This window comes from Artibeus jamaicensis, unplaced genomic scaffold (assembly GCF_021234435.1).
Source record: "Artibeus jamaicensis isolate MK-2021 breed Jamaican fruit bat unplaced genomic scaffold, CSHL_Jam_final contig_867, whole genome shotgun sequence".
Lineage (NCBI taxonomy): Eukaryota > Metazoa > Chordata > Mammalia > Chiroptera > Phyllostomidae > Artibeus > Artibeus jamaicensis.
In genome coordinates, this window is record NW_026521995.1 from 7815619 (window position 1) to 7834625 (window position 19007).

The window sequence follows — 19007 nt, forward strand, 5'->3', positions numbered from 1 at the left end:
CAGTTGCCTTCAAAGGGCCGGATGTAATGTTAGGACTGTATAAATGGAACTGCTCCTTAACAGTTAAGTGACAGCTTGGTGCTGCCACTGAGTAGAAACAAGGTGCCAGGCCGGATAAGACAGGTGGAGGGCCAGATTCAGCCTGGGCCCTGTGTTCGCCACCTGTGTTCTAGGAGTTTTGTGGTTTTGCATTTTACATTTAGGTCTGTGATCCATTTTGGAAAATATTTGGATTAGTATAATTCTTTAAATCATTAAAACACACTAGTTGTAGTTCCTGACAAGGTAAATCAATTCTGCCTTTAATTACTGTCTAGTTTTGCTGATCCTATCAGATATTAATCTTACGATTGTACTAAAACACCCAAAAAGCAGATGATTGGGGGAAGGCCTACAGAGGAACCCTTGGTGTCATTCAGTGTCACTGGAGGAAAAGTAATATGCACTTATTTCAAGGATGTGGTCTTCACACAGCTCTCACAGCCCATCGAAACAGCAGGCCCAGCAGTACGCCTGGTGATATCTGATGAAGCCCAAGTCAGCAGGTTCCTCTAAAACGTTTTTAACCTGCTATCATTTGGTGTTTTTCAAATCTTTTACAATAAATACGTTACTTCCATTTCATCCAGAACATTTAGGAAAGACAGGGTGGAGGATGTTCATGTTAGCGGGGCCCTCTGAACAGACTCGTGAAGTAGGCACACACAGCACACCCACCTCCATCCCTGGAAGGAAGACGTGGGTTACTGCTTTTAGTGTTCCTTTCTTTTTTTCTTTAAATTAAAGGAATTGTTTTAAAATATCCCTTAATGTCTCTGGGTGTTAGAGATACTTAATGTCTCTGAACTGCTGGGCACCTACATATTGTGATTACAGCCAGATAGAAGATTGTGGCTTTAGAAGAGAACTGACTTTTTGTTAAATCGAAGTGTGGTCACTGATGTGCTCAGCTGAGTTTTGAATTAGCTTCATGCTTATGTGCAGTCTTCACACCCCTCACGGACTGGTTTAGGTAACCACCTTATTCTTTACTGGCCGTCTCAGAGTCTGGTGGCATCTGCTGACCCGGAGACATTGACCGGAGAAGCTGTAGTGGGTCTAAGAGATGCCTGGATCCTGACAAGCTGAGGCCTGGAGGACGGTGGCGCTGGCTCTGGCCGCAGGGGTGTTACTTGGAGGGCCTACGAACCACGACCGGGGTCCACATTTCTTATTTCCACCTCGGATCTCTCCCATTCTCGTATCCCGTCCGTTTTGAATACCTCAATCTTGTGCATTCTAAATCAATCCAAATATGAAATGCAGTGATCTGATTTTGAAGCACTAATTAATTTTATGTTTAAAATATTCAAATTTGAAGCACTAATTAATTTTATGTTTAAAATATTCAAACTTTGAAGACCAATTTCTCTGGATATGTAGTGATTTTATGTTGGTGGTGATTTGGTTAAGAATGATGATGGATTGCCCTGGCTGGTGTAGTTCAGTGCATTGAGCACAGGCCTGTGAAGCAAAGGGTCGCCGGTTTGATTCCCAGTCAGGGCGCATGCCTGGGTTGCAGGCCAGGTCCCCAGTAGGGGACACATGAGAGGCAACCACATGTTGATGTTTCTCTCCCACTCTTTTTCCTTCCCTTCCTCTCTCTCTAAAAATAAATAAATAAAATATTTTAAAAAAACTTCTAAAAAAAGAATGATGATGGATTAACTTCTTTGCTGAATCACTGTAGTTCTGTAGTGTCCTCTAAAGAGGATGGGGGACACATGGCTACCCGTGATAAGTTAGACTCCTTTGAATGTCATTTGAAGTAGGACATAATGTGTTGAGCATTTGCTGTTGTCAGGCTCTGTTCTGGGCATTGAGGACATGGCACTGAACAAGCCCTGTGTATTATTACCAGTCGTGGAGCTTACTTGTAAGAGAACAACCCCTTCTAATTTGTTCTTTTTCATTCCTATTCCCAGAGCAGTGGGGTTAGAACAGCAGAGAAAACGCCTTTCCCTCTGTCAGAGCTCCTAGATCACTTAGATGAACAAGGCCTTATACAAATGAGGTGTTCATATAATCACTGATTCCATGGGCTCAGCAGTACAGAGGAAATTGCCTTGACCCGAAGACAGTGCATGAATGTGCTTTAAGCAGAACAGGAGATTCAGAATAAAGGTGCTGAACCTTTCAGGATCTCACTTTCTATGTCTGTCCGTAAGAACTAATAATAGCTCGTGAATGACAAATGAGGTTACTAAGGTAAAGTGATTGGCCTAGCACATAAAGGGTGTTCAGGAATGGTTGCTTCTGTTATTGTTGCTAATCTTATTATGTAGTTGAGGAAATAAGGACCAGAGTGTGCTTAGGTTCTCTTAGTCTGTTTTCCCCCTGTAGTACCACAATTCTTAGCCTTTTTTGTTTTCTCACTACTCAGATTAAGTTCACAAGGATAATAACATGCTTCCAGGAATATATATACCTGAAACCAACTGAAATTCCACCTCTCATGAGAGCAGATGGAAGGCAGATGACTTGAGAGTGACATCATTGTTGAGAGGTTTGTGTCCAGTGGTTAGAATCCTGGGCTGAGTTAACATTGGGAAAGCTACTTAACTCTTCTGTGCCTAAATACTCTTACTTACAAAGCAGGGATGAAAATATATTAAGCCTGTTTGATGTAGTTGTTATGAATGTTGAGTGAGTTTTTATAAGTAAGGTACTTAGAACAGCTTTTGTTAGTAATATACTACTCTTGACTTTTTACATGTTATTTATTGAGAAACTTTTGATTTAATTCTGATTGGTAAAAAGTAAATCACAAGCTTCAATAGTTTATACCATTAATCTCATCTTTTAAAAATAATTTTTTAATTTTTTGATTTCAGTTGACATACATATTATTTTAGATTCAGGTATACAAAATAGTGGTTAGACATTTATATTACTTAAAAAACGATCACCTCAATGAATCTATTATCCATCTGACACCATGCATAGTTATTACAATATCATTGACTATATTTCCTATGCTATACTGTATACCCTCATGACTATTTTGTAATACCCATCTGTACTTCTTGTTAAATTTTTTAAATTTTATTTTTAGAGAGAGGGGAAGGGAGGGAAAAATAGAGGGAGACAGCATTGCTATAAGAGAGAAACACCAATCAGTTGCCTCTTGTATGCACCTCAGTCAGGACCAAAACTGCAACCTAGGCATGTGCCCTGACAGGGAATTGAACCAGTGACTTCTCACCTTGTGAGATGACACCCAACCAACTGAGCCACACTGGTCAGGGCCAAAGTTGTACTTCTTAATCCCTTCCCCTTTTCTACCCATTCCCCCCAGACTTCTTCCCTATGGCAACCATTAAAATGTTCGTGGTATTTATGAGTTTGTTTCTGTTTTGCTCATTTATTTTGTTTTTCGGTTTCCACATATAAGTGAGATCATATGGTACTCGTTTTTCTCTGACTGACTTCTTTCACTTTGCATAATATACTCTAGGTCTATCCATATTCTGGTAGATTTCATTATTTTTTTATGGCTAAGTAATGTTCCATTGTATATAAGCACCACTTCTTTATCCATTCATGTATTGATGGATATTTAGGTTGCTTCCACATCTTTGCAATTGTCAATAATGCTGCAGTGAACATAAGGATGGATATGTCTTTTTGAATTAGTGTTTTGGGTTTCTTCTGATAAGTACCCAGAAGTGGAATTTGTGGGTCCTTTGTTGTCTCTTGATATAGCCTTTGCTTTAAGGTCTATTTTGTCTGGTGTAACTATTGCTACCCCAGCTCTTTTTTGATGTTTTTGTTGTTTCCATTTTTATATATATTTTCCATCCCTTTGCTTTCAGTCTGTGTGTGTATTTTGTTCTGAATGAATTTCTTGTAGGCAGCATCTGTAAGGGTCTTGTATTTTTATCTATTTAGCCACCATGTCTTTTGGTTTTAAGTGTTTAATCATCTACATTGAAAGTAATTGTTGATAAATATGTAGTTATTGCCATGTTGATATTCACTTTTGCTGATTTTTTCTTCTTAAAGAAGACCGTTTAACATTTCTTGTAATGCTTGGCTTGGTGATGATGAACTCCTTTCAATTTTTCTTCCCTGGGAGGCTGTTTATCTGTCCTTTGATTTTTAGTGATAGCTTTGCTGGGTAGGGTAGTTAGTATTGGTTGTAAGTCCTTCCTTTTCATCACTTTGAATATTTTGTGTCAATCTATCTGACCTGCAAAATTCCTGTTGGGAAATCAGTTGACAGTCTTATGGGAGCTCCTTTGTAGGTAACTAACTGTTTGCTGCTTTTAAGAGTTCTCCTTGTCTTTAATCTTTGGCATTTTAATTATGATGTGTCTTGGTGTGGTCCTCTTTGTGTTTATCTTTACTGGGACTCTCTGTACTTCCTGGGCTTGTATGTCTTTTTCTTTTGCCAAATTAGGGAAGTTTTCCATCACGATTTCTTCAAATGTGTTTTCAATTCCTTGCTCTCTTCTCCTTCTGGTATCCCACGATGCAGATGTTGTTATGCTTGATGTTGTCCCTTTAACTATTCTCATTTATTTGGATTCTTTTTCTTTTTGCTTGTCTGGTTGCATGTTTTCTGCTGCCTTATCTTCCAAATCGCTGATTTGGTCCTCTGCTTTACCTAATCTATACTGATTTTCTGTAATATATTCTTCATTTCTGACTGGTTCTTTTTCCCTATCTCTTAGTTGAATCTCTCACTTATAACCAGTGTTTCTTGGGTTTTTTTTTTACTCTCACCTGAGGACATGCCCATTGATTTTATCTATTTATTTTTTTAAGAATTTATGTATTTATTTTCAGAGAGAGGGGAAGGGAGACAGAAAGACAGAGAGAGAGAAACATCAGTCTGTGAGAGAACCATTGATCTGTGAGAGAAACATTGATTGGCTGCCGCTCACATGCCTTGGAACAGGGACTTGGCCAGCAACCCAGAATATGCCTTGACCGGGAATCAAACCTGCAACCTGTAGTCTATGGGATGATGTTCCAACCAACTGAGCCACGCCAGCCAAGGCAGTGCTTTGAGCTCTCTGTCTGGTAGATTTCTTGTCTTTATTTTTGTTTAGTTCTTTTTCTGGAGTTTTGTTGTGTTTTTTTTTTTGGACAGGTTTCTTTCTTTCCTCATTTTGGCTTCCTTCCTGTATTTTCGTCTGTGTATGAGGTTTCTATGTGAGGTAGGGCTGCTACCTGCCTTGATAGAGTGGCTTTATATATTTGGTGTCCTATAGGCCTGAGCCAGGTGTTCCAGGTGTGTTCCTTGTGAAGTTTCTCTGTGTATCTTTCTGTTGTAGTAAGTCTTGGTTGCTGTTGTCATGTCACTGGGAGGAATTTATGTTTAACCTAATTGGTTGGGAAGGCTGGTGGTGACTACAGTGGAGAAGCTATTGTGCAGGGTTAACCTTATAGAGCAGGATTCACTTAAGTGGGACTCTGGTGTCTGTGGAATCTGTCCTTTGGATGTGTCACTGGTAGAGGGGGTTGGGTGGTACTTTGGTGTGGTCTGAAGCTCGCCACTGGATGTGTTGGTTCTGCGGCCTGTTAGAAGGGACTCTGGTGCAGGCCAAGGTCAGCTGCTTCCTGTGTCCTGCCAGAGGCCACCTAGTATGGACTACCAAGTGATTTTCACGTGGTTGCTGCTTGTGCTGGGCTTGGGACCATTTAGCCAGGGGTATAGGGCACACTGAGGCCAGGTGCTGCTTGTTTGGGATTTGTGAATATTTGAGAAATTTTAGGAAAGTCCACAGCATAAGCCAAGACAGGCCATTTGTAAGGTAAAGGCACTGGAAGTGGCTTGGGTGTGCCCACACTTTGGGTGGGGTAGTGTCTCAGGGAATCACCAAGGTGGGGGAATGGTGCTAGCTAGGTTGATGGACACGTAGATATGGTGTCCACCTGTGCCTGTAGGCTGGGTGGCAGGAGGGTCCAACAAAAGGAACAATGGCTTCTGTCAGCACTTATGTCTGGGAGAAAGCTGCCCTTCCAGAAAGCATATTGTGAATTGCCTATCTGCATAGATTGCCTTCTGTGTAAAACCTGGCCAAAGTTTTAGACAAGAGGCAACCTCAGCAGGTAGAACACTTGAGCCACATGTTGACCAGAGCTAACTGAAACAAGAACCATTTGTGGAGCACTTAGTGAGCAGATACGCGGAAACTAGGACGCAAAGCTAATGATAGGCAAAGGCTTGTCTTACCCACTAGTGAGAAACAGACAGGTAAGCCAGTGATCATCAGCGCCGTTGGAGGTGGGGCGTCAGGGCAGTGAAAGGACAGTATCATATAGTAGAAAGATCAAAGTTTTAAGAAAGTGATTATGAAATGAAGTGGAGAAGGACAACATTTATTGCAGACCTTCTATGTGCCAAGAACTATCCATGTATTGCCTTTTTAACTTCTTCAAAGCAAAACTGTACAGGAGATAGTAGAGGGGCATTATGAGGACCTGAACTTCGTGAAGTCATGGAAGGACACAGAGCTCGGCACTAGAATTTGGGCAGAGTGAAAGGACAGTCTTTGGAGTTAGATCCAAGTTCAGATCCTACCGTATTTCTTTCTTTATTGACTTGGGCTAGTTGTTGACCCTTTAAAGTCAGAAGGCTATTAATGATAATCAGATGAGAGAGTTTTATAAATCACTTAGCATGTAAGTTCTATGCTTGTAAATTTTCAGGTGATGAAGTGGTTCTGTTAATGTGTTGAAAATATGATGGAAACATAGGTTTGGATAATTTTAAAACTCGTTTTTTCCTTCCTTATACTGCTTATCACATTTCATTAAAAAAGCATAATTTGTGTTAAAATTTATTAATTAACTTGATTACATTAAAAAAGGTATGACATATACATAGTGGGGCAAAAGTAAGTTTATAGTTTGCATGAACAATAATACAATTAATAAATAATACGAGCATAAACTCAGTGTTTTGCATACTTACAACTGTAAACCTACTTTTTCCCCACTCTGTGTCCCTTGGTTATGGAACAGTGGTGCAGACACATTAACACATTGAGAAATTTATGGGGATTTTTTACACTGGGAAACCATCTATAAGAAAAAGATTCAAAATAAAATGTATCTTTTTAGGTATAAAGGCATTTTGATGTGAGCTGAGCTCAGAATTCTCCTTTAAACATTCCTGTTTGTCGTTTACTCAGTGCTCTTTCTCGCATCTTTAATCTGTTGGCTCAGGTCTATCTGCCTTTAAAAATAGTAGTAACAAGAAAAACCCAATACCCAATTGGGAACTCGGGGAACTTTCTCTGGTGCCTTTGTAATGCATAATTTCCTGATGCCATGTGTGTGCTGGTGCTTCCCTTTCCTCAGCACTTATTCACAGTTCACTGTACTGACGGATTTTCTACTTCTCTGTCCTCTTACTGTCCGCAGGGATGTCTGTACTCAGTTTTGCCCTTGAGCTACCAATCCACCCATAACCTCCACTCTAATAAAACTGGTAAAAAGAATACTTCTAAGCAGTATTTCATATTCTGTAATATTGACAGCATTTGGAGATGAGGATTATACCACCTTCCTGAAATTCCCTCTGCCTTGGCTTCCACCCTAGTGCCAGAAAGTTAATCTCTGAGACGCAGTTCCTTCTTGCTCCCCCACCTCCACATAAACTCCTTAGGCTGACATTCAGATTGTTATCTTCTGATCTTATCCGCCACTTTCATTCCAACATTTGCCTTTTATTTCATCCCAACTGTAATCGACAGTTTCCTTAACATGTCTTACACTTTTCACTTCCATATGTTTGCTCAAGCTGTTGGGAGACCATGTAGATTAATGCTTGGGCTCTTTAGTCAGACTCTGTTCTTTTCGTTGATAGTTTGCAGTTACATTTTTATTTAATACTATGAGGCCAGGGCTGGTGCCTATCTTGCTTGTTTCTACTATAATTCTGTGATCAAGGCAGACATCAGGAAGGACAAGTTTAAGGCACAGCCAGCCCCTCCTAGGTCATCAGATCTGGTTCTTAGGCCCTGCTGGTTTCTGGGCTCAGCACCAGCTTCCCTCATTGTACTTATTTTTGTTGACAGGCAGACCAAAATCTCGTGCTCCCGTCCCAGTGGCTGCTCTTGGTTTCAGTCCATATTAGTATGGGCTTGTCCTTTGGTTCCTGCATCCCTGATTTCTTTCTTGAGGCCCCTTTCCTGGGGACTGAGCTGTGGCTCTCAGTGGAGTCCACGCTTGGGGTTCCATAGAACCGCCTTTCTAGATGCCGAACAGCCTCCCTGCCTGATTCCTGGTGGTGCCACACTTCCACTGCTTTCTTACATCTGTGTGATTTGGAGACCGTCGCCCTGTGAAGGAGAAAACACACTCCTCCCATGGATCTCCTCTGCTGCCCTCCATACCATACTGTCTCACTACTTCACTTCTGACACAAGATGTGTGGGTTTTACACAATTCTGTGACACCAGCTGCGTGTCTTACAATTGAAGACACTTGGAGATAGTGTCAGATCAGTCAGCCCCACAAGCCTGCCTTGGCCCCCACTTCAGATGCCAATCACAAGTGCATGCGGTCACCTGTGTTTCTGACCCACCAGCCATAAATGAGAGGTTCCCACAGCCCCCTCAATGGGTTCGATTAATTTGGTAGGCCAGCTCACAGAATTCAGGAAAACAGTTTACTTACTGGATTACTGGTGTATTTAACGTGGATGTAACTCAGAATAGCCCGATGGAAGAGATCTGTAGGGCAGGGTATGTGGGCGAGGGGTGCAGAGCTGCCATGCCCTCCGCGGGCTCACTGCTCTCTCTGCACCTCCATGTTCCATGAACCTGGAAGCTGTCGGAAGCCCTCCTCTGTCTCTTTACGGTGGCTCTGTTACATAGGCATGGTTAAGTCACCGGCCATTGGTGACTGAACTCAGTGGCTACCTGTTCTCCCCTTCCTGGAGGTAGGGGGTTGGACCTAAAAGTTTCATCCCTCTAATCAAGGTTGCTTCATCCTTAGGAACGTTCCAAAAGTCACATCATTAACATTAAACTCAGATGTGAATATCAAAAGGCACTTTTACGGCTCTCATCACTTAGGTTATGCCAAGGGTTTTCACAGCTCCGTGCCAGAAACAGGGAGGAAACCAAATATATATTTCCTATTATAAATCACAACATCACGTATCCTTTCTTGAAAATTGTCATACCTGCCATCAGTTGAGTAATGTCTAAGTTTTGCCTTGCTCCTGTTAAAAAAATACTATTCAAACTGTTGAAGAATAAATTATTTATGACACTTCCAGAAGTAAGGCAGACTTTATTCCAGGGAGGCCATCACGATGATTGTGGGGACCATCGTGCTGGGGTCTTGCAGTGGGGAAGAAAGGTCGGACTCACCTTCGCCTGCAGCACAGTGCAGTGAGAATTTGTAGCCAAGGAGCAGGGTGGAGGTTCCTGCATGGAAAGTTACTGAAATGAAACATCAGGGTCAAGGGAGACTCTGGTTAAACTGACTTTGCTAAAGGTAGACCAGGGCGCTCACACATCACCTGGGGGAGGGTGGGGGATGAGAAACCTCACCAGATACCCAGGTTGGTGAGATCTTCGGAGTGGAGGCTTTCGGTTAAACTTATTTATAAGGATTCTCCCTAAAATTCAACAGTGCAGGTGTAGAAAAGTCAGGCCTGGCTGAGAAAGTTCAGGGGAGTCTGAGTAGTTTTTTGGTCATGAGAGAATCTTTGTCACTCCTTCAGCTGCAGCTCCTGGGTGTGCTTCTGAGCCGACGTCTCATCTCCACCCTGATCCCTTCTTTCATATCTGCAGGTTTCGGGCCCACATAACCTGGCTGCTTAGGTCCTGCTTCACGGCCAAGTCTCGAGGAAAGAATACTTAGTGTTGATTTCAAAGGTCTTCTGTATATGTCTCATGAGCCAATCTAATTTTTCATCACAGTAAACATTGACGGGAAATATGTAGCTTTGTAGTATTTTTATGATTTAGCTGACAGTGGTGAACCAAGGTAGAAGGGGCACTTTTGGGGCTTTATTCCTTTTGTAATACCTCGCATCTCCCCATGAAATGATAGGAAGAATTGCCGTTTTCTGCATATTTACCTGGGGAATTGTGCAAGCACAGCGTTAGCATCCTGTGACTCTCTTCCTCATCAGGTCACATCCCTAATTTCTTAAATCCAAGAGCTGCCCCTGCCAGCTAGTAGGAGACTTCTCAGTCAGCGTATCCAGATGCAAAGCGATTTGTATACACTACCACCAAACAATTTTAGTTTGAAAAATATTTAAAAATTGCATGTGTCTTATATGTGATTGATCAGGTACTTAGACACACAGTACAAGCAGACACAGGACATTCCTTTTCAAACATGGGGCTGTGGCCCTGTGCCAGCCTCCTCAAGCCACTGGAGCACGAGTTCTTGATCTGGGTCCACAAACAGTCTTTAAGTCCTTAGGCTCCATGATCGCCTAGAACAGGAGCAGCTTTTTGTGTGTTATGTGACTTTCTGAGGACTGCTAAGAACAAAATTCAGCTAAATAGATTTTTGAAGATCTTATTGGGTTTATTCAATGATTCGTGAATTGGCAGCACTCCATCTGGCAGACAGAAAGGAGCTCGGAGCTGTACCAGATGGAAGACTTACAGGCCAAAGGGAGAGGGAGCAGGAAGTTAAACTGGCAAAAAGTACATTGGCTGTGGCAAGGTCACTTTCCTTTAAGGTGTGACCAAAGTCTGTTAGGCAGGTTACCTCACTAGTGCTGATGAGGTGAATGCTGACTGACTAGTTTAAGATTCCATTGAAAAGCAGAGCTAGGACTATAAATAAGTCTCAGCTTGGTATAAGCTTGACATAAGTGACCCCCCCGTTTTGGGCTTGTTGTATGTGGTTTTTCAAAATTCTCACTCAAATATTTATTTATTGATTTTGGGGGCCGAGGTGGAGAGAAAGAGAGAGAGAAACATTGACTGGTTGCCTCTCATACACATCACAAACGGGGATTGAAACTGCAACCTGGGTATGTGCCCTGACCGGAATTAAACCCCAAAACCATTTGGTACACAGGACACCTCTCCAACCCAGTCACCTGGCTGGGGCTATTGTGTTTTTCTTTCTTTTTCCTAGCAATACTGAAAGTCCATAGTTTTCACATGATTCACAAATGTTTGTGGTTCCCACAGGCATTCATGAATTGGGTGCATTTGATGTAGCTCAGAAGATCCGTGCAAGGTGAGAGGTTTTTATGGACCCAGTGAGCAGAAACAAGGAAGTTATACTGAGCATTTGCCAACTTGTTAAAGCAGGGTTACTTTCCTTATATGGAGCAGAGGGAAGTCTTGGCTCTGGTTCAGGTAACTTTTACTGAGGAGGCAGGCACTAATTCTTGACCCAGGCCTTCCTTTTCTGGGAGAGCCTGGCGTGGAAACCTAGTTATGTTCTGGTTTGCTGATGTGGAGATTAGCATGAGTGACTCCATTCTTCAGTGACTCCAGTCTGGTTGACTTAACACTAATATGACCATTTTCAGGATGGAAGGGTAGGGATAGTGGTTTGCCTTACTTTGTTGAAACCTTGCGGAAGTCTAGCGACTGCTTTGGATCTGGTCTTTGACTTGTCCCAGTATAAAATGCACTGCTCAGTGAAGTGCACAGCCGCTGTGCTGATGGGGAGGTGCACTTCTGGTAAGCACCCTGAAGTGCCAGCCCCAGTAAATGACTTGTAGAGTCTAATATAAATCACGTTTCGATGCAGTTGCTCTCATTGCTAGTAAGGAAAGTGTTCAGTTACTGCTTTGTTTTTCACCTGTGTTAAAGGTCCACTTCTGTTAATGCGCATACATCATTCTGACTGCTAAGACTGTCAGTTCTGGCAAAGGAACTAACGAGACAAAATAGTTACGAGCAATTTTTCTTAGTTGGTAGATTAAAGATAATTAAATTGGGATCCACCTGGCTTTGTGATTTGCTGAATTGGCTTAACAAGACTAATTTGCTTTGGTCAGCAACTAGGCCAATTAAAGAATAATGTTACAGTGTAATTTTTTTAGACAACCATAATATAATTGCAAAAATCATTTAACTTTTTCCTTCAACAGGATTTGGGCATGAAGTAAATCTCAACATTGAGATCATCTAGAAAACTTTTCATTTTAAGTGCATCAGAAAAAAGATACTGTTTAGTTAGAACATAGTTAGATACGGGATGTGATATTTTTCATGTTTTTAATTTCTGTGTCTTTACAAATGATTGAAGGAAAAACCATCTGTAATTTTTAGCAGGTATGACAAAGATTTGTATAACTTTAAGATGATTAACTAATAGCTAGGTACAGATAGTATGTTCATTTGTAGAGAGCTAGGGGGACTGGAATAGGATGGATTTCCACTGGAAATAATCAAGTACTTTCTAGGTAATTAAGCATATATTAATTAAGGAAGTAGAAAAAGGAATCAAAACGGCAGTTACATAATGCCATAAACATCTCCTGTTTTGCTGTGGCTGGTGCGGCTCAGTTGGGCATCGTTCCACAAACCAAAAGGTTGTGTGTTTGATTCTTGGTCAGGCACATACTTGGTTGTGGGTTTGGTCCCCAGGTGGGGTACGTGCAAGAGGCAACTGACTGATGTTTCTCTTTCACATCGATGTTTCTCTCCCTCTCCCTTCCCCTTTCTCTGAAATCAATAAAAAAGAAAACATTTACTGTATTTACAAATAAAGAATTTGTAAATAGTTGCTAATATAGTTTTTAAAAAAAATACTAGTGTTTCCTAAATGTGGGCATGCAGGTTTTTAAAAGAGGTTTTCAGACAGTTTTTGTTTAAGCATATGCCTTCACTTTCATGCACATTAGAAAGCAGAACTAAGTCATCAAACAAATGATTTCACTGTTATTAATTTCTAACGGCCCCAAATAGGCATTTAAGTCTCCTCAGTTTAAGAAAACTTGTTAAGGCAAAAAGTAGTTTTTGATGTAATATGAAAATTGTGAGGGTGGTATAGGAATGACTGAAATTTCAGAACTTCTGATTTAAATTATTGTTACATACCGTTTTCTGTTAAGTTTGTCAAATTGACATATGTTGTTGATGTATTTTAGATGAGATCAGGTGCATTCGGGGTGATATGGCCACAGAATGTTGATATTTTAGAGAATAAAAATAAACTGGGGAGTAGGGTGGGATGTTACCTTTGAGGAGCAATTTCATCTCTGTGGTTGAGGCTTTTTCATTCTGGAGGAGTTCTGTTGGGACGTCACACACGGGCTTTATGTTACAGTTATTTCCCTCTAGTAGCTGGGTAGCAGTAACGGCGCATTTCCATGACCTGTTGTTCCAGTTTACTGCACTATGTGGCGCTCTCTCCCTCCCAGCACACACTGTCTCCTCAGAGCAGTGGTTATACCTTGTGAGTCCAGTGTTGTGCCTTGTAGCTCTCAGTACTTGTTATCTGGGGACATGTAGGTATTAGTCAGTAAAACTAATAGGAGTTAAACCATATATTTAATTATTTGTAAGTAAAATGGAAAACTTACCAGGTGGTTGGTTATATGTATAGGCAAGTTATAGTACTTTTGGTTTTGGTTCAACTGATAGTTGACAAAATGCATTTTTTTGTTGTTTTACTTTTTTGTCTTCTTGGTGGCTTCACTTTGGCTCTGCTTGGAAAGGTCCCAGGTGCATTAAAAGGGTGTAAGGAATGTTGAGTTCTAGACTTGGATCTGTCCCCTTCTTGTTTTGTGACTTTGGGACAGGAAGGGTGAAATGGAAGTTTTACTATCCCAGAAGCTTGTGCATCAAAGGAAAGAATGTCTGTATAAATACTCAGTGTTTCCAGGATCTGTAGACATGTGTGTTTCCATGATTTATTTACTGTGTCAGCGCAGGACAATCTTACCTGGAAGCTTTTGTATCCACCCCCTACTTACACTGTCTGCCCTTTTCTCATTGGAAAACAAAAACGACCTCCATGGATAAATAAAAGCTCCAGCTTCTTGTTTGTGTCTCTGTAAGCTACCTCAGATCTTTTTTGGGTGGAAGGAGTCAAAGTATAAATAAATGAATACTTCTTTACAGTTTATAAAATACCTTTTTTTCTGAAAAGCACTGGCAGTTCCAGAATTCATTGCTGATGATTAAAAACAAAACAAAAATAGACAATTATTTTGAAAGATAGTTTTGTTAGGAGTTGATGGTAAATTTGCTAAAATTAATTAGGAATTAGTAAATTAGTAAAGTTGGTGATAGATTTTGTTAGGAATTGATAGTGTGTGATTCTGCTATATTGAAAAGTAAATTTGTGAGGAATTTACTTGGTCCTGGGAAAAGGTAATTCTGGTGTACCATTTGTTGGTCATAATTTTTGACTTAATGGAACAACTTCCAATATTTTCAATGCAAAGTTGTCATCCAGCCCAGGGCTAGATGATGTCACATTTGAAGTATATCCTATAAGTATCACCAGTATCACAAATGAAATCACATTCTGAAACCACATCAGAGCAATCATAGCAGAGAAGTTTGCAAGGCTCTGAACCACGGGGAAGTGAAGTAATGGCAGAGAGTATCTTCAGCTGTGGCCAGGCAGCAAGGATAAGCCAGATGCGTTAGAACGGTCCCAGCGGGTGTTCCCGTGATGGCAGCAAGCAGCCAAGTGAGCGCAGAAGGACCAGACCCAGGCCTCCTCGAGAAGCCAGGTGCACCACTGCCTGATGGCAAAGTGGAAAAAACAGAAGAGAGTTCATAGCGAATCTTCTATTAGTGACTAAGCTTAATTTTAATATTATTACGTATACATGTATATTCTATCAGCAAGAAAGCCTGAATTTGAACTCTTAGTTGTAAAAAGATCAAATAGCTCCATATCTACCACCAAGCTTTCTCGGTTAAAAAAAATAATAAAGTGTTTATAACCTGGCAATGTATGCCTTGTTACAAAAATAAAGGGCCCTGAACTGGAAAATATAATAACCAAAGAAAGTACAATTAGTGCTACAAATAATACTAAAATAGAATATTACAGGGATGCAATGAACTTTTAATGTAAAGTCAATTTGAGTGAGGTAAGTTAGTGATCAAAAATAAACTCAGTGTGAAAGAGAACAGCAGCAACAACAACAAAAAAACCAAAATCCAAAACAAACAAAAAAGAACAGAAGCCCATGCCTCACCTAAACATCTGTTTTACTAATGTCATTGACTTCCAAATAGTAATTCGCTGGGCTCTTTTCTGCTGTCGTTCCTTTCATAGCAATTTGCTCTTCAGGTGTTAAGGAAAAGAAACAGAGCCCTTTAACCACAGACACATTTAGCAAGATTTTCAGAACTTGTACAGCTATCATTTTTCTCTTGGGCATCCTGGATAGCGAGACGAACCATGCAGACCCCAGTGGCGGGAAGCAGCAGAGGGGACCGCTATTGCCCCACTCTGACCCTGGTTGGGGAAGTGTTCTCAAGTGGTTTAGGGGAGAGTAAAAAGGATTTATTTGAGACTGTCACATTTTCTCAGTCCAAGGAGTTATAATGCAATTGAAGATCATTGACATAGGAGTAAACATAGCAAAAATCTCTATTTTTAATGATGAGGAGATGATGTCTGGAGTAATCAATAGGCACAATTACTTGGTTCACTTTGTTTAACTGTTCCAAAAGTTAAGAATAAAGAATTTCCATTTTAAATCTTAATTCAGGCCTAACAAGTGCTAAGGAAAAGGACTCGTTTTGTTTCTACATGATGATACTTACGGGTTTCCTTGATGTAGAGATAGTGGTATTACAGTTTTATTATATTTCTGATTAATCCAGCCCTTAAGTCTGGTCCAATCTCTTAGGCTGCTGAGAAGTCAGGGTCCTTGTCTTTCACAGGCCCCTTTTCTCTTTTACATTTATCAAGATAATCTCACAAACTTTCCCTTTAAAGCTATAAAATCCGATTCTTCAACTCCCCAGTTCATTTGTGGCTGGTACCTCTACAAAGCAGTTCAGGACATTCCCCCTTCCCAGCTTGTCTTTTACCAAAAATTAAAAAAAAAAATCATTCCAGAGACTTCCACCAAGATGGAGGCGTAGGTGGAAACATTGTGCCTTCTTGCACAACCAAGTTTAAAGACAACAAAGTTCTAGTAAGAAAAAACTGAGCCAAAACACAGAAAATTGAACTAAACGGAAGTCCAACAACAACAAACCTTTCAGCCAGACTGGTAAGAGGGGTGAAGCCAGCAGTGGACTGGGGTCGGGCAGGAAAGATCCACCAGACCGACCTGGGCACGCGACCCAGGTGCACAGGCAGCCATGGGCTGATCCCAGGTGTGGAGTAGCAACAGGCAGACCTACTGAGGGCACAAGGCAGCAGGCTGACCTCGGTCACACATTCGCATGCAGATAAACTGGTGAAGGAGCTAGCAGCGAGACGAACCATGCAGACCCCAGTGTCGGGAAGCAGCAGAGGGGACTGCTATTGCCCCACTCTGACCCTGCCCCCACATATAATATCACAACCCAGTGACCTGGGTGGCCCCACTCTGGTGAACAACTAAGGCTCTTCTCCTCATACGTAATAGGTGTGAACAGATCAAAACATTATGGCTCAAGAAGTTCTCAAAGCCCCAGAGCCCATAACTCTAAACGACCAAGAAATAGCCAAACTTTCAGATGCACAGTTCAAAACACTGGTGATCAGGATGCTCACAGAACTGGTTGATTTTAGTCACAAATTAGAGGAACAAATGAAGGCTAAACTAATTGAAATGAATGGAAATGCACAGGAAACCAATAGTGATGGAAAGGAAACTGGGACTCAAATCAAGGGAGTGGACCAGAAGGAAGAAAAAAATGACCAAACAGAAAAATATGAAGAAATAACAATTCAAAAAAATGAGAGGCTTAGGAACCTCCAGCACATCTTTGAATGTTCCAATATCTGAATTATGGGGGTACCAGAAGGGGAAGAGGAACAGCCATGAGTGGAAAACTCATTTGAACAAATAATAAAGGAGAACTTCCCCAATCTGGCAAAGGAAATACACTTCCAGGAAGTCCAGGAAGCTCAGAGAGTCCCAAAGAAGTTGGACCCAAGAAGGAACATACCAAGGCACATCATAATTACATTAGCCAAGATTAAAATGTAGGAGAGAATCCTAGAAGCAGCAAGAGATAAGGGGACAGCCACCTACAGAGGAGTTCCCATCAGACTGTCAGCAGATTTCTCAAAAGAGACCTTACAGGCCAGAAGGGGCTGGAAAGAAATATTCCAAGTCATGAAAGAAAAGGACCTACAACCAAGATTGCTCTATCCAGCAAAGCTTTCATTTAGAATGGAAGGACAGATAAAGTGCTTCTCAGATAAGATCAAGTTCAAGGAGTTCATCATCACCAAGCCCTTATTATATGAAATGTTAAAGGGACTTACCTAAGAAAAAGAACATAAAAAATATGAACAGTGAAAGGACAGCAAACTCACAGTTATTAAGAACCACACCTAAAACAAAAGCAAACTAAAAGGACAGCTAGATCAGGAGCAGAACCATGGAAATGAAGATCACATGGAGAGTTAGCAACAGGGGAGTGGGAGGAGGAGAAGGGGGGAGAAGGTACAGAAAATAAGTAGCATAGATGGTAGGTAGAAAATAGAGAGAGGGGAGGGCAAGAATAGTAAGGGAAATATAGAATCTAAAGAACTTGAGACACGTAGTCATAAACTAAAGGCGGGGGGAATAGTGGGGGAGGAGGTGAGCAGGGTAGAGGGGAATGAAGGGGGGAATAGAACAACTGTAATGGCATAATCAATAAAATAGATTAAAAAAATCATTCCAATCTTTAAGGAAATGCAGATGAGAAGAGACTCTTTTTAGGAAACACAGAATAAATTTGCAGCTCTTAGGTGAGTGGGAGTTTTACTTGGACATGTATGTCAGAAATGGAGCTTTGGACACTTCCTGTCAAAATGGGAGGTGTAGGTAAACATGGTTTGTCTCCTTGCATAACCATAGCAAAAATTACAACTAAACTGCATAACAAGTATCACCCAGAATCATCAGAAAATTGAACTATCTGCAAGTCGGACAACCAACGAATTAAATCAAATTCATCCAGATGAGTAGGAGGGGTGGAGATACAGAGATGTGGAATGGGTGGTCTTGAACCCACATGTGGTGGATAGAAATTGGAAAGGACACCTCGTGAGTGAGGAATCCCAGCCCAGAGTTCCAGTGCCAGGAAGTTAAGTCCCTATAGCTTCTGGCTGTAAAAACCAGTGGTTGTTGGAGCAGTGGAAGCAACTGCAGGATTCCTAGGCATCTCCTTTTTAAAGGGCCTGCAGTGGGCTTAGGACTTATATGGACTCACTCCTCCTGGGCTCTAGCACTAGGACAGCAGCTGGAAGGGCACCAGTGGCATATGGGGAGAAATGGAGGTATCTGGCATACGGGTGATTGTTGGGGGGGGGGGGGCAGTTTCCTCCTAGACAAAACCCCAGAGGACAGGCAGTAGCATTGTCACTTTTCTGAGCCCTCCTCCACACGGAGACACAAAGTCAGAGACTCCATCAACCTGGTTCACATGGATTGCCCCACCCTGATGATTACCTGGGACTCCATCCCATACAACTTACTGGTACATTTTTCTACAATAGGCACTCTACTAAGGCATTCTACTAAGACAGGGAGTCATAGAAGCTCGACCTAATACATAGAAACAAACAAAAGGAAGCTGCCAAAATGAGGACAAAGGAATATGACCCCAATGAAAGAATGAAACTCCAGAAAAAGAACTAAACAAAATGGAAATAAGCAGTCTATCAGATGCATAGTTCAAAACACTGGTTATCAGGATGCTCACGGAACTCATTGGGTATTTCAACCAGGCAGAAATGAAGGATACTCTAAGTGAAATAAAGGAAAATTTATAGGGAATCAGCAGTGGAGTGGATGAAGTCAAAAATCAAATCAGTGATTTGGAACGTAGGGAAGAAAAGAACATTGAAACAGCACAGCAAGAACAGAAAAGAATCCTCCCCCCAAACGAGGG

The 19007-nt window shown here is 41.3% G+C and overlaps 1 protein-coding gene and 1 pseudogene across 4 annotated transcripts in view; both read left to right on the forward strand.

The window, feature by feature from the left end:
• The window catches only part of MPP7 (MAGUK p55 scaffold protein 7), a 245426-nt gene that overhangs the window by 16480 nt on the left and 209939 nt on the right, over positions 1-19007 (forward strand). The gene's annotated exons all lie outside the window — the stretch shown is intronic.
• The window catches only part of LOC119045967 (60S ribosomal protein L13-like), a 29540-nt pseudogene continuing 19849 nt past the window's right edge, over positions 9317-19007 (forward strand).